The sequence below is a fragment of the Amblyomma mixtum genome, chromosome 2 (genome assembly GCF_055824585.1).
Source record: "Amblyomma mixtum isolate Tamu chromosome 2, ASM5582458v1, whole genome shotgun sequence".
Taxonomy (NCBI): domain Eukaryota; kingdom Metazoa; phylum Arthropoda; class Arachnida; order Ixodida; family Ixodidae; genus Amblyomma; species Amblyomma mixtum.
In genome coordinates, this window is record NC_143013.1 from 216,962,737 (window position 1) to 216,976,661 (window position 13,925).

Sequence of the window (13,925 nt, forward strand, 5' to 3'; positions counted from 1 at the left end):
GTTTGATTTTAAAAACTCAATTATTTCGTCCGAATTTTTTACCCTAAAGGGATCGTTAATTTCTAAAACCCTCAGCTTCTGCTGCAAGAACCTTGCTACGGCTTGCTGCCAGGACCCCTTTTCCGAAACAATCACTCGTAAAGGGCACGCATCCTTGTGTGTCTTGCCACTGAAGAACATGTTTAAGGATAACTTCTCAGCTTTCTCTACAGAGTGCACTAGCCCATCCAGCTTTAACGTCTCGATAAACTTCATTGCCTTTGTCTTAACTTTCGCGAGTGAAAGCTTTTTACGCTCTTTGAAATTTGTAGCCATCGCTTCTGAAGCCTTCTGAAGATACATCGTTTTTTCCAGGACACAGAAGCCTCCCTCCTTATCGGCCGGTACGATATTCCAGGCATTATCCTTCAGGTACCGAATAGTCTTTTCAACAGGTAGGGTACTAGTTGACGACCTGCGTCGTTGGAGGAAGTCAACGCCATCGAAGACACACCTCTCGGCTTCAGCCCCTGAACGTCGTGAAACTTGCCTGACCATTTCCAATAGTTCAGCTGGGGACTTCCGAAGTTCGGTGGCGAACTTTGGTCCGAGGCTGAGTACCTGCTTGGTCTGTTTCCGAAGTGACACGTTCTCCAACGTGTGGACGTTGTTCCCAGGTCCAGCGTTCACTTTTGATACGCACCGTCGAAGGAAGGCAAGTGTTCGTTGCCACAGGAATTCTGTAGTACTGTTGATCACCGCGCAGAAAAAGAGCGTTGTGTACTGGATACCGCTTGCTTGTGGTAAACAGTATATTGGCCAAACTGGGAGGTGTCTTAATGAAAGGCTGAGGGAGCACGCAAGAGATATCAGGAACAAGTCAGGTAGCAAAATGATTGACCATATTCGGAATTGCCGCAACTGCACTTCCGCGCACGAAAAAACGTCAGTACTGCGCCGGTACAAGACACAACTTGGAAGAGAGATAATTGAGGCTAATGAGATAGAAAAATCGAGTAACTCGTGTGTCAGCAATCCCTCAATTTTGCTCTCAAAAAGAAATCAGTTATCTTGCGCAGAATTAGAGCTGGAAACATGCATTCATTCGTGTGATATGCATGTATGCGAAGTCTCTTCTTTCCCTCTTCTTGTTTGATAAGAGCAGCTGCTGTATTTAAGCAAATGTTCCGTCAATAAACACCTGAGTTGTTAGTAAGCGCTTGTCCTCTCTACCTCGTTTCTTTTGTGTCGTGTCTTTTGCGCAAAAAACCCAGAATGCAGAATCACGTAATGCTCACGCATTGCCTGCTACTATGCAAACAGTTCGGCATATATAAAATTTCCCATGATCACTTTTCTACGCTAGCAACGTTCCACTGATGAGGAGCGAAGCGCCGCTATATTCGTAGCAGTTTACCGAAAAGTGACCATCGCGATAGCCGTTAACGTTCCGATGGTGAGTAATGATTCTGGCCATGGTGGTGGAATTCCGGTGGAGATTGAATATCGCAGCCCCCATAGCATCTCGTATGTGCATGGAAGTTCGAAAATCACAGGAATCAGAAATAATCCAGAATCCGTGACAGTATCCGACATAGCCTACTTGAAGTTACGCAACTTAAAATCACACAAACCATGCCATGTCATAACGTACCACAAAGGTTAACTGCTTCAAGTAATGACAGCACGGCACAAGGTTGCTCTGAAACTACGAAAATACTTTTGTTTCGTCAGCGTAGCTCTATGAAAACACCAGAGATCTCTTCCTGTCACATTTTTTCTCTCTGCTCCCAGATTCAGCTTAAAATAAAACTAATACAAAACAGGCAGGCGAGCAACTTGTGCAAGGTGAGCAGAGAGAACCTATTAAGTTAAAGGGTCAAAATGTATACGCCAAGGATAAAATAAAGAAAAACAGAAAGCAAGGGTTTGCGGCTCCCGTACGGCAGCCAGAACCTCAATTTTTGCTTTTCTTTTTTTCCCAATAATAACCCTATTGGAAAAAAAGGCAATGATGTAAATATTGGAAACCAACACTGGAAACCTTGGTGGATTATGGTAATGGAAAATGCGTTGAAATGACTGGGCATGTTGGAATGACTGGGCATGTTGGAATGACTGGGCAGGTTGGAATGACTGGGCATGTTGGAATGACTGGGAGATGTTGGGGCAGGGGCCATGAGGCAATGTTATGTCTGTCGCAATGAGACAGCAAATTTCAAAATAGATGAAGCTCCTAGAGCCAGTTTTATTTTGTGTTCATGCTCCTCTTGCTCTTCTTTAGCCACTTGTCAATGCAGCTGGGCCCCATGAAACAGCCTTGTTGATGTACCACCTGTGCATGAGGGCTTGGGAAAACTGGGCGATGCACTCTGCAGAAAAGATTGAAATGAAAGAATTAGGATCCACAAGTTTTTATTCTTGCCAGTATTAGAGTGCTAAAAAAGTAAACTCCGTATTGTGGCCACAGGAATAAAGTGAGCCTAAATCAAGAACCACTGAAGCTATTCGCACTCAAAAAGAAAAATAATTTGAGGTTCTTATTCAATATATCATATGCTCGTCATTAAGTACCATCATCAGCAGCATAACTAGCACCACTGCAAGACAAAGGCCTCTCCTATATCCCTAAACATAAGCCTGACGTGTGCCATAATGAGCAAAATAAAAAAGCCATCGTTTTTTGTTCTCTGAAGGCTTTTAGTGGGGTATTAATAAGAGGGACAATATAAAGGTAACATCAGAAGGGTGACTGCAGTAGCACAGCTGAGATGTCGCAGACGATACACTGCGAAAAGAGGCATACAATCCATTGATACATCAGTTGCAAAAAATAAAAACAGCAGCAAAGAAAAGGTAAAACAAACCAGTGTCAATGCTCCAAGCGATATCACTTATTTCCATAATTTTGAGGGACCACATGCAATGAAAATGTGGTGAGGTAGAGTCACAAGCGAAGGCCATTCTGTTCTCGATTTAATTATTACTAACTCTATACAGCTGAATGCTTTTTCTGGTGTTTTATCTTGTTGTGTTAGTGACCATCTTCCTGTGTTTGCTTGCATTGAGAACGCTAGTACAATAGGAAGTAAGTCCACATCAATCACATACCAAGCTATTACAGAATCATCATTGAAATCCTTTAGGGATGCGCTCATGAAAGTATATTGGAGTAAGATAGCTGAACTTCATGAAGCAAATGTTGCCTATAATACGTTTGTCGATTGCTTTAAACAGATATATCACGACTGCTTTCCTCTTGTAACACGTGTGAAAAGTCGCAGAATCCGCAAGCCATGGGTAACGCCAGAGCTTCGCGGAGAAATACAAATGAAAGACAAGCTGTACAGAAAATTTTTGAGCAGCCGGAAGGTTGAGGACCTTGCGGTATTTAAGAAATATAGGAACAAATTGACTAAAAAACTGCGGTCTGCACGAACAGCCTATCACGTGTCACTTCTAGATGTTAAGAATGCTCAAAATGGTGTACTATGGTCGAGATTAAATACACTTCTGCAGCGGGACAGTTCACGCACTGCATTAACAAAATTAAATATTGATGGAAAGGAAGTTTCTGGCGTCGAACTGGCTAATGTATTCAATACTTTTTTAGCGAGCTTGGCTACCCGTGCTATAACACGTGCTGCCGGATCTGACGCTTGCAAATATGTTCGAATTCAGAATGATGAAACAATTTTTCTGCACCCAGTCACGGTAGACGAAGTAGTGTCGGTGATAACAAATCTTAACAATAGCAGTAGCTGTGACATTGATGATATCCAAATACGGCCAGTCAAGCATGTAGTTGACATAATTGCTCCCATACTTACTCACATCTTTAACATTTGTTTAGAAACTGCAGTTTTTACGGAAAAAATGCAATTAGCAAAAGTTGTTGTTCTTTACAAAAAAGGAGATCGCAACGCCCTCGCCAACTACAGACCAATCTCTATTTTGCCAGTGTTTTCGAGAGCATTTGAGAAAATGCTGCATCTAAGAATGTTAAATTTCATCCATAAATTTAACTTGCTAACACCATTTCAGTTTGGCTTCTGCAAAAGCAAATCCACTGAACTTGCATTACTCCAACAAAAGGAATATATAATAAAGCAACTTGAAAACAAATCTATTGTCATTGGTGTATTTGTGGACTTCTCAAAGGCTTTTGACCTTGTAAATCATAAAATCTTACTAAATAAATTACACTACTATGGTATCCGAGGAAAAGCGCTCTCATTGTTAAGTTCTTATTTGTCGTTTAGACAGCAAGTGGTGTACATAAATGGTATACAGTCTGAACCGAAGCCGCTCTTCTACGGTGTCCCCCAAGGCAGTACGCTAGGGCCTCTACTCTTCAATATTTACCTAAACGATATTGTCAACATTAGCGATAATACAAAGTTTTTCATCTATGCAGACGATACGAGCGTATTTTTTTTCGGGTGAAAATGTTCACGAACTTATCAAACAATGTAATGCCACAATGAAAGCTCTTGAGGTCTGGTCTGCAGTTAACCTGATGCAAATAAATGAGAGTAAGACCAAAGCTGTCATATTTAGGCCGAAAAATAAAGTGATCCCACTGCACGATAATATTGTATTAAACTCGCGGGCTGTAGAAATTGTTGAGCAGTTTAAATGCCTTGGGGTCATATTTTCTGCCAGTATGTCATGGGATTATCATGTCAATTATATCTTGAAAAAAATAGCTCAAATCACTGGTGTTATAGGCCGTCTAAAATACATCCCACAGAAACTAAGATGCTGGTATACAATTCAATATTCAACTCGCATTTAAACTATTGCCAGTTGGTGTGGGGCACTACAACATTCACTAACCTTGAACGTATTCATTTAATGCAAAAAAGATATCTCCGAAATGCATATAATTTACCGTTCCGACATCCCAGTGCAGCTTTCTTTTGTCATTCCAGAGTTATTAAAGCACATAATCTTTATAAATATCGCCTCAGTGTTACTTTTAAAACAGAAATCATGAAGAATGTAACAAATCTAAAAATTTTGCAGAACTAAGGAAAAAAGAATCAGTCTATCCAACAAGACGTGGCGAAGAATGGACAGTGCCAACACCTCGACTAAATCTTGGTAGGGAATGCCTTCAGTACACACTTCCATCTCTTCTAAATAGGTATATCCACATTAACCTCGATTTGTTTTCTTTTTCACGTCATGAACTACATAATTTGTTTTTGCATAACATTGTTTAAGTTTCATTATGTATACATATTGCTGTTTCGTGTATTCTCCGGTGCTTCCTTGATCTGCTTGTTTTTTAAAATTGTATAAACTCTTGTGTTGCCTCCCTGTCAATAATTAGGATTGTAGACTCGTCAAGCTGCCCAAGGGCAGCTTTTTTCTACGATTCCTCCATCTGTAGTGCTAGATGGGAAATAAACTTTGATTTGATTTATTCTTCAATGGGAACAGGAAACATTTCTTGATTTAGTTGTGATGGCATCCTGGTCTGAAGCGGGGCAGCAACATTTAACATTAAGTTGTGAAAAAGTATTGTAGAGTATATGGAACACACCTAAACGAGCGATTTCCCCTTTTATGCAGTGATGTCTGGTGGTCAAATGAGATGACTGATTACACATATGCTGTACCAAGTGTCGCTGTTGGATTAAAGGGAGTTGGTGGCGTAGCATCAAACAGTTTGGTGCAAAATTGAAAGAGCTAGGGAATACTTCAGTTTGGAATCAATAAAATTTTTATGCATAAACTGCGCAGCATGGCAAGAGCACACAGATCATGACATCTCCTGATAAACCCGAGTGCCCTTGTGGTGCCAGCAGCATGTATCGTGACATGCTCCAAGTATGTGGGGCTGCATCTGGTTAAGGTTTCTCCATACCATTAACCCTAGAGGTGGGAAAGGAGGTCAATACGTTGTGACAAAACAATGCAGACAAGACAAGGACAACGAAGGAATAAATATGATGGCATGAGTGCTGACTATCGCCAATGTGTATTGGAAACCACGTCAAAATATATACACTGTGGCCTAAAGAAACAACGAACAAAGGGCACCTTGTGTCAACCACATTGCATGAGTGTAAAACAAAACAAAAACTGACAAAGAAGCATTTAAGAGCATGAACTCTACCTTAGGAAGCGATAAAAAAGGTGTGCTAACACAGTGATTGCGGTTTTTTTTTAAATTTCAGTGGGCTCGATTATCTCACGCACAAAACTTTTCTGTGTCTGTCAGGCAAAATGCAGAACATGAATTCCGGTTCACAGCGTTTAGGATCTGGCAAACAATTGCAACTGCGACAGTGAATCATCAAAGTTCTCCCGCAAGCTTTGTTCACATCGTCGTGGTGGTCTTTTAAACCTCTCAGTGACACACTTGCCTGTTTTCCCAATGTAAACATAGCCGCATTTCAAGGCGTTCGAACACACTATGTCTTCTGTGCAGTGCACGAAGAGACTCTGATGGATAATCTCGGTTGACTACAGGTACTGAAACTTCATAGGGTTAGAAAAACAATATCGACGCCAACTCGACTGCCTATTTAACCGGTGCGACCAATTGTGGATGTAGGGAAAGGTACGTACAAACTTCCTTTTGGGAGTTACAGTCTCAACGGGGGCACAAAAGGAATGTTTCAACTTCTGCTTAAAGCAATCAGCTAAAGACACTGACAAAGGTTCTCAATATCCAGTAAAGGACAAACGGCATATGAGCTGGGCAAAACTGGATGTCATGGCAATCAAACAGGATTTCATTAAGGAATTTTTGAAGCAAAGGTTAGTGACACCTCTTGACCAGCTTAGACTGAACCGAAGAAAATGGTAAAAGTAGCTTGTTTTCCCTTGGCTCGTAAGCCCAACAAGTGTAACCACCCAAGATTGAGATCCAATAAATGTGATGACATATTATCCTCTATAATTTCAGTGGTGATTCAAAGTGGACTGAGGCTTTGACTGAACTCCTCTCTCACCTTAGACAATGCTTCGTCAGGATTGGAGATCCTGCAATAAGCCACGTAACAGCGGCGCTAATAGTTTTTTTTGCAAAAACAAGCTATTCTGAAATGTAATAAAGGTGGACTGAAGGTATGAGCTTAAAAGTGCGACAAAATTATTCACCAAAACGCCTGAGACGTTTGGAATGCCACTGCTCCATTTAGGTTAATGAATTCTTCAACACATTATTGATCCTGATTGAGGGATGGCGTAATATAAATCCTTGATGTCAACATAGCACCCCATGAAACTGGTGCGAGAGTTATTGTGTAGAAACTGCGTTACTTTCTCTGCAGATCTTACACGAGAGGAGTCATCAATGCTCAGCAACTTAATTTTATGTCGCAAAGAGAAGGCGATTTGTTTCTGACAGGTTCCATTCTCACTACAACCCTCAAGGAGCAGTCACCTTTATGGGTCTTTGCGGTAAAGAAGATAGCTGGACAATTTTTCTTACTGAAGTTGATGGCATTAGCCTGATGGTTAAACTCTAGATTGTTAATGTTTCTTGGCACTGGACTTTGCTTTTAACAAATCAGATAGTAAGTCGCACTCAAATTCAGAATACACTGCATCTGTGGCATTGGACTGAAAGGCGCCTTTCGATACGACCACAAAACCACCGTTTATCAGCAGTTGAAAGCAAGAGGGCCCACCCTCTTAAATACGACACAGTTCGGCCTGTGGGCAAGTTCCTAAAGAGGGTTCAAACCGTGACACTGCATCAAAACATCCCGAAACACACCTGTCACACTCAGGTCTGTGCGTGGAAAAGGCAACTCGTCAAACCATGGTAAGCATCTCCACAATAGTTCTCTTCGGAGGAACGGAAAAGTTTGGTCCATAAGCACTTCAAGGACCAGACGAGGCAGCAACTCCAAGCTGAAGGTGTGCACCTTGTTGTCAAACTCTTGTGCCTGAAAACAAGCCAGGGAGTGGCTGGTTGACGGTGTCACGCACCGTTGACCAGGTGAAAGCCATCTGGAATGCCACTTTGCAGCCACTTTGCGCTCACTAGCCCGGAGCAGAGAGGCCAAGGCACGAGTGTCTGAAAACAAGGTGCACAATGTCGACACTGAGTTGCTGCCTCGTCTGCTGCTTGAAGCATATACGGGCCAAAATTTGCCATTGTTCCTTCGAAGAGGACTATTCTGGAGCTGTTTGCCATACTTTGACGTCTTGCCTTCCTGTGCCTGGACCTGAGCGTGACAGGTGTGTTTCAGGGGGCGTTGGTTGATGGGGTGTCGTGGTTTGAACCATGCCAGGAACTTGCCCGCAGGCTGAACTGTAACGGGTTTAAGACGGTGGGCCCTATCGCATTCAACTGCTGATAAAGAAGGTGGTTTTGTGGTCATGTCTAAAGGCGTCTTTCTGTCCAAGGCAACGGAGGCAGTTAATTCTGAGTTCAAGTGTCACACAACAGCTGATTTGTTAATAGCAATGTCCAGAGCCAAGAAACTATGTAATAATCTAAAGTTGAACCATCTGGCTAATGTATCAACTTCAGCAAGAAACTAGCAGAGGTGCCAATGAGAGGTCAAAAGACCACCGTTACGATGTGAACAAAGCTAGCAGGGGGAATCTGATGTTTCATTGTCGCGACTGCGGTCGTTTGCCACATCCTTTATGCTGTGAGGCGTAATTTCTTGTGCTGCATTGTGCTACACAGACACAGAAAAGTTTGTGCATGAGATGATCGAGGCCACTGAAATTGTAGAAAAAACGCAATCAATGTGTTAACACACCTTCTTTATCGCTCCCTAAGAAAGAGTTCATGCTCTTAAATGCTTCATATTCAACTTTCGTTTTGTTTTTGACAGATCCAAAGTGAATGTTACAAGGCGCCCTTTCTTCATTCTTTTTTTAGGCCACAGTGTACATATTTTGATGTGCTTTCCAATAAACCTTCTTGAAAGTCAGCACTCGCACCGTCGCATTCCTTCCTCATCTTTCTCTTCTTTGCGCTGTTTTGACACGATGAATTACAAACAAGACCATTCATCCGTCTTGCAAAAGTCAATACAGTCAGAGTAGCTGAGATAGTTGGGGCATCCTTCTGAATAATGCAGTCATAAAGACAAGGTTGGGACATAAAGACAAAGACTGTTATTGAATGGCTAATATTAATGTACTTTAGTAATGTGCTTGGTTTGGTTTATGGGGGTTTAACATCCCAAAGTGACTCAGGATGAGGGACGCCTTATGATTTTGCATATTGATATGCTGGGCTTCATAAGAGAAGAAGTACAATAGTTTTTTAAGGCCAGCCGTAGAACAGGAAGCAATGAATCTACACTAATATCAAAGAATGAAGGCTCAAGCATGAGAGTAGCTAAAAGGTTATAATGACAAACATGAAAAGCTTGGGAGAAATTGAAGTCGATGACACTTGCCTAAAATAAAGAATCTAAATTTGGGTGAAAATCTGTTGTGAATTCAAAAAGTTGGATTGCACATTAGTAAAGAGAATGGGAGCCGTGATGACTGGTATAGAAATATTAGTTTGAATTATGGTGGCAAGTAATATGCGGACTCATTTCGTGCTCTAACAGTTCATGCAAAATGCACATCAATAAAATAGGAGAACAGTTTGGGGATCAGAACGGTTTCCAGCCTTAATTATTGACAGGTCAGCTTCAGGTTGTCAGGGATAGAACCAAGAGGTTTGGATTGGCTAACAATTATTGGTAAAATCTGTCTTCAGATATCCTCAGTAGCTTAAAGTATGTCAGAAGGCTTCTCACACAGTCCTCAGGTACTCGAAAGCTTGTGCTTATCAATGACTTTCGAGACATGATGAGAAGCAATGGTTAATGCAGTGAAATGGGTAACAAATAACTGATTTTTCTCAAGAAAAGTGCCCATGGAATATGCTGTCAAACAAATTCCCAAGGATCCTTCAATTAAGCCCAAAATGACAGTTTATGGGTAGCCACTTTGTTATAACCATCACATACAAAAAAAGACACCAGAAGCCCTCCTTATTCACTGAAAACAAGGGAGAATTATGAGACATCATTCCGGCACACAAAATCACACGGATGAAGAGAGTAGACTCCATGGACACCATATTTCAACTGAGGTTTATTCCACAACACAGGCTTTTTATGTGCAAATTGGTACTAGTGATCCCTGGGGCTGAAAAGTATTTCCGCCACCAGATAACAATTATTCAGGACGACAAAAACCAAAACACAAAAAAACATAGGGGTAAAGGTATCTTGCCACTCACATTAAACACATCGGCACGCCTATGCATCACCTACCTGGCTGACCCAACAAACATATTTGCCTCCAGATAATCTATTTCTTTTTCTGGAGCGCTGCAGAAGGGCTGCTGACGTAATTCTCTTTTTCAGCAGAGATACAAAAGGCTTAAAAAATTTCCCAGCCCTTTCAAGTGCTAAACTTGCACAAGGCATGTGTTTCTTTCAAAATTGCCTTGCATGCTCGCTTGTGCAAGCAAAGGCGAATGTGCTCAGCTAAATGACCTCTGCCACTTAATGAATCAGCTGTCCTGCAATGTTCAAGCAAGCGTTCATTGATGCAAGCCTCGTCTGTCTAATGTAATGTTTGCCACAGGCAAGGAGGATGCTGTACACCATGTCAACCTCATGTTTAACGAGGGGTTTGGTGTGCTTAGTTTTGTAGGCAGGCTTTTTCGTAACGTCATTTATCAGGTGGCACATGCATCCCAGCTTTCCCAAGCTGGAAATACGACATGTACATCGTGTTTGTCACTGGCCTTCTTGAGGCGGTGTGACACCTGATGGCAATAGGGCACAATGACAGGTCACTGTTGCGAATGTGCGTTGTCTTCCGGCTTGCGCTGCCCAGCACACTTCATCTCTCGAACCTGGCTTTCTACCACTAAGGCTACAATTTCTCCTGTGAAAACTGCCTGCTCCAGTCTCCTTACTTGCGCATTGATGCTGTCACAGAGTCGTGACAGCGTCAATGCCGAAGTAAGGCGACTGGAGCAGGCAGGCAGAAAAAGAAATAGATTATCTCAACGCAAATGTGTGTTGGGTCAGCCAGGTAGGCAATGTTTAGTCACGCCAATGCATTCAACTTGAGTGACAAGCTAACCTTACGCCTATGTTTTTGTTTTTGCAACCTTGAATAATTGTTACCTGGTCGAGGAAACACTTTTCAGCCACAGGGGTCACTAGTACCACTTTGCACGCAAAAAGCTCATGTTGTGGAATCAACCTCAGTTGAAGTATGGGGTCTATGGAGTCTACTCTCTTCGTTCATGTGTTTTTGTACACTGGAATGATGTCTCATAATTCTACCCAGAACCAATTAGCTCAGCTCTCCATGCTTAGCAAAAACAAGGCAGCAGTAATGAAACCAGTTCTCATGTGTGCACTTTTTCTTTTACATCTGTGACCTGCGATGAGTGGCATAAAAACACATATTTAAGTTAACACACATGCATCATAATGTTAATATTCGTAGTCAAATAGTATCACATAATGCAGCCAAAAACATGCAGACATTTCGCACTTCATGCATAGAATGCAACGGTTAAAAGACGAGCAATATTGAGTGTAAAACTTCAAATGGCCTGCAACCGGCCCATTCTGACAGCCAACTAATATTACTCATATAAACATGTAAACATATCAGGCCAGAGCTATCCAAACTGCTCCAAGCAGTAGCATTAAGGAAAAGAGCAATGAAAGTAAGAGAACATTTCATGGCAACCACAAGAACAAAGCACAATGCAGTAACAACTTACAACACAGCTTTTGACTTCATCTGGTGGCCACAAAATCCACGCCATTGACTCGGACTGGAAGACAGATGTGCCACCTGCGGATACCAATTTCCCATTATCACTATGACAGGAGTACAAAAACAAGCATGCGAACTCGGTCCAACAGTGAATATCACATGAATGTAAAAAGATCAGGAAAAATATACTTGCCCAAGTATACGCCTCAATACAAAGGAAAACTACCCTGTTTAAAATGCATCAGTTCCCCTAGCACTAGTAAAGGAATCTTGCTATGAGCAAAACAAATCTGCGTTCGAAAGCGTAGATAAACTTCGTAATAACTGAGACAATTATTGCGTCACTTGTTTTCCTCAGAAACCAATTTTCAAACAGCAGAGTGATCGAAATGCAAGATCCTATACTCTGGGTAGCCAGAAACGCTATCGGTATCATAAAAAAAAAATCTTCACATACTCATTTAAAAATTAGATCCTGACGGCCGGAAATTAACTTTCGTTGGTAACTGCAACCTGAGACAGTGCTTTCTTTATAGTGGGGTTTGAATTCAGATGCGGAAAATGGGCACTGATCGTATTGGAGGGTTCCGGATTAATTTAGACCACCTAGAATTTCTTAACGTGAGCTGACATCGCACAGCACAGGGGCATTCTTTTTTTCATTTCACCTAAATCGAAATGCGGCTACTGCCATCAGGATCGACCCCACGACCTAAGGTTCAACAGTCTAGGGCCAAGCAAAAACCGCGGCGAATAAAAAGTGTTTCAATCCCCCTCAAAGTGCTAACGCTATCTTGAAAGACAATCATACATTTTACGCACAGCCAAAGTGCCGGTCCTTGAAACGTGCGCGGTGGTGTGAACAAGCATGGGCAGAAACGCGTAGAACGAGGCATATACGAGGACAAATCTGTGCTCAACAAGAAACAAAACGCGCAAACATGCGCATACCAAAATCATGCAAAGCTAGCGCACGCACGGTCGCATCCCCTTTGCCAAAACAAGTACCGACAGCGACAATTCTTGGCAGAGCAACTCACCGCGGCGACAACAAAAGCGCCTTAAACGCTTTTTATAGCATTGAACACGAATACTGCAGCAGTACGACAGGTCACCGTTCCAGCATTATATGCTTCGGATAATGCATGAGCACTGCTTACCTTTTCAGATGATTGCGTAGTCGTGCAGAACGCTGTTTGCCTTCGTGTCACGGGCACTACACCAACCAGTGAGATTTCAGCACGAGTGCTACGTAGCCGGCACTCTCTACCACGTAGTCACACAGAAGAAAATATTCCGGGCCTTATTTGGAACATTTCCACCGCGACACTGCCCGCGCGTCTTTGTGCCTGGACACCCATCCTGGACTACACAAAGAAGCGCACAGACTGAAAAGTTAGAGAGACCAGAAAAATGACACTTTGCCTCGAATAGGCTACGTCGACAGCACTGCGCGATTGTGCACCCTTGAGCAAGAAGAAACACACGCAAACCACAACACAGTTCAAGACGGCTCACAATCCAAGTAGCGAATTGTAGCAAGCGCCGAAGCGCGATGCACGCGACGCAGCACCCGAACCGCCATGAGGGTTATACAGAAAAACAGCTACCGGCAGCCACCTGGCGGTGACAACCAGTTTTTGTTTCGGTTTCGTTGTGAAAAAGCTTGTATCCTACTTTTTATTTTATTTTTGGTATTTTTATTGGGTATTCAGCCGTATCGGCATCCACAGAAATTGCAGCGATTGCGAGCAATTACCACTGGTAGAAACGCGCGAATTAACGACCTGTTGCTTGCGCTGCGGTTGAAAAATGCCTGAGTTCTCACGGCAGTATGGCTTGCGGCTTTGCTCATTCACGAAATTACATGCCGATTTCTGTTTGTATGGGGAAGTTTTTTTTTATATTGATGGGAGATCAGCAAGGCTAACAAAATACCCAACGTAGCAGTCGTAGAGAGTAGGTTGTCGTAAAAACATGGTGACGCTGTTTGATCGGCAGCACGACGTGAGAGGCGGCAGCGTTGAAACGCGCGTCGAGAGAACCTCCATGGTATATGCTTTCTTGAGACTACAGTGAAGGTGTGCATTTTTTATAGTGGAGTTCTCTCATCCAACGTGAAAACCAAATCAATTCTTAGTATGAAATATGCTGTGTAATTTATATCCTCATATTGTGTTTATATATATCTGCATTTCTATTTTGAAAAACAG

The 13,925-nt window shown here is 42.3% G+C and overlaps 1 long non-coding RNA gene across 1 annotated transcript; it reads right to left on the reverse strand.

Moving 5' to 3' along the window:
- Positions 1–2,225: 2,225 nt before the first annotated feature.
- On the reverse strand, positions 2,226–13,285 carry LOC149362565 (uncharacterized). Its single transcript, XR_016288513.1, has 3 exons — positions 12,873–13,285; positions 11,717–11,790; positions 2,226–2,351 (listed from the first exon to the last, which is right to left on the reverse strand). It is a non-coding gene; the product is annotated as an uncharacterized LOC149362565 (long non-coding RNA).
- Positions 13,286–13,925: the final 640 nt, after the last annotated feature.